This window comes from Apis dorsata, unplaced genomic scaffold (genome assembly GCF_000469605.1).
Source record: "Apis dorsata unplaced genomic scaffold, Apis dorsata 1.3 scaffold_165, whole genome shotgun sequence".
NCBI classification, from domain to species: Eukaryota; Metazoa; Arthropoda; class Insecta; order Hymenoptera; family Apidae; genus Apis; species Apis dorsata.
In genome coordinates, this window is record NW_006263454.1 from 416,133 (window position 1) to 418,562 (window position 2,430).

Consider the following 2,430-nt stretch of genomic DNA (forward strand, 5'->3'; position numbering starts at 1 on the left):
AACACGATTCGAGAAAAGTTTTCATATTCTCGAAAACTTATAAGGAAAATTTCGTCTTTCTTCGTAGCGAGGAAACAAGAGGAAAGGCCGAGACTAGCGGTAAAGATTCGACGGTAACAACGCCGAAGAGAAGTCGGTGTTTTTTTTTTTTTTTTTTTTTTTTTTTTTTAGGAGGATTTATTTGGGATCGAGATGAAAATGACGACAAAATGTCACAAGAGGATTTGTCAGATGTCACTGGGCAAAGGTATTGCGCGCGAACGCGCACAAAAATGGCCGGCGAAACGAGTAACGAATCGAACACTGGTCGAAAAAGCTGCGATTTGTCGTTGTTTCCGCTTATATTGCTCTCGTTTGTCTAATCGGCAACCGTACTGTGTTGTTACGCGCAGATAACGAAGCAATCGTGAACAGGATTGGTCGAAAAAGTGAGCCACTCGATCGTTAAGGGATTGACATATGATACTGGCTGGCGCGTGTTTCGCGGTTCGGTAAATTTAAAAATATTTTGATGAGTTCGATGAGTTCAATTTACTTATTCGATTCCATATAATAATGATAAATTAATGGAGAAAAATTTATTCGTACGTTTAATCGAAACTACAAGACTTGATGAATCTACGAGTGATTGCAAAACGAAAAGATCCTAGTGGATTTTATCTATTCTAGGGAACCCTAGAAAACCCTGATACTTTTATTTTCGTAAAAATTCGTTCGATTAAACTTTTAATCCCCTTGTATCATTTTATCCGACATAATATACAAGGTATCGAACAAAAATTGATAATTCTTACATAATAATAATGTCAATTATCATCCCCTTCATCCATCCATCCATCCACCCTTGAAATGATCACAGCACAATTTCCACGGACATGATCGCATGGCCTACAAGGGCAAGAGCGGCTCAATCAAGCCTCGACCAAAGCGACAAAGCTCAAGATTACCGAGTAAGCGGACAGGCCATGTACATGAATCAACGTCGAAATTCGGCGGGGATGGATGGAGAAACGGAAGCGCGGGAATAAATTAAATGCGGTGGCGAGCGGTAAAATGAAACGCGATGGCTGGCCGCCCATCCGAGCATCCAGGGCTCTCTCGTTCGAGCCGATCGATCAACCATCGACGACGTCCAGGTGGTCGACACAATCCCTCGGTGTGCGTACCGCGTGCAATATGCCCGCGATCATGCGTGTACACCTCGACGAATGCCCCCCGTTTGTTATTAAACTTTCGATACAGTCCATCGTAATTCGGCACGATGAAACGGTGTCGAGCTGTGTAAATACTTGTGAAAGATGATAATAGTGGAACGATGAGGTGAATCGGTTTTTGCTTTAATATCGATGAAATTTTTGCTTTTGGAATCGAGAATTTATTTTGAAATTTATTAATTTTGATTTCAGATGAATTATGTATTAAAATATTTCTTAATATTTAATAATCTTTTAAATTTCTAATCAGAGAGGTTCGAATTTTAACATCGATATCGAAACAATTTTTGATTCGAAAAATCGAGATTGAGATTTGTTAGAAGATTTATCCTCTAATAATTTTGATTTAAAAATATCTATTCGATTAATAATTTTAGCTGAAGATTAGAATTATTAATAAATTTTTCAGAATCTATGGTTTGTGGAATTTGATAGAGGAATTTGGACAATATATCAAATAGTAAATAGAATAATAAATTCATAGGCATTTCGCTCTAATCCTAGATATGCACTCTCACTATCGTTGTTCCTCTCTAAAAATTCATTCCATAGGAAATAAAATTTTCACGAATTCTATATAGGTATTTCCCGATGCATACTTTATAAATCTACATACCTCTACCCATGTAAGAATTATTAATCAAAAAAACATCAAAAAAAAATAATTTACCCATTTTTCTTCCTTTCTTTATAGGATATAGGAATATATAAATATATATGAAAAAGATATAAATGTTTTAAAAATATCGATCCTGATATTCCAATATTCGATCTGTTTCGACTTTCTACGTATCATTTCTCATTTTTCTCCAACCATATCCACATCTAACCATCATCGAAAATTATTCCATATAATAAGATGAGAAGTATTTAATATACATGTGATAAAATTGCACATTTCCAATAACCGGTTCTTTATCGAACAGGAGCTAAACGAGGGCACGGATTACCGTGTAATCGCTTTCGTTCGCGTATTTTCGAGCGGAAAAAGATGCCGGCCGTAATCTCCGCGTTTCCATTCCCTCTTCCACTCGAGAGAAAGTTGGCCGTTGAAGGGGCATTAAGAAAGGCGAGAGCATTGTATTGAAATTGGACCCATCCAGATAATCCGAACTTACGCTCCTCTCCAAGTTTTTCCAGCTCGTTACAACGATCGCTCTCTCTTCTTAACCTCCCCTCTCTCTCTCTCTCTCTCTCTCTCTCTCTCTCTCTCTCT

At 37.4% G+C, this 2,430-nt stretch overlaps 1 protein-coding gene across 1 annotated transcript in view; it reads left to right on the top strand.

Annotated features, from left to right (window-relative positions):
* Window positions 1-2,430, top strand: part of LOC102672573 (hemicentin-2-like) — a 248,770-nt gene that overhangs the window by 157,393 nt on the left and 88,947 nt on the right. The window lies entirely within an intron of this gene.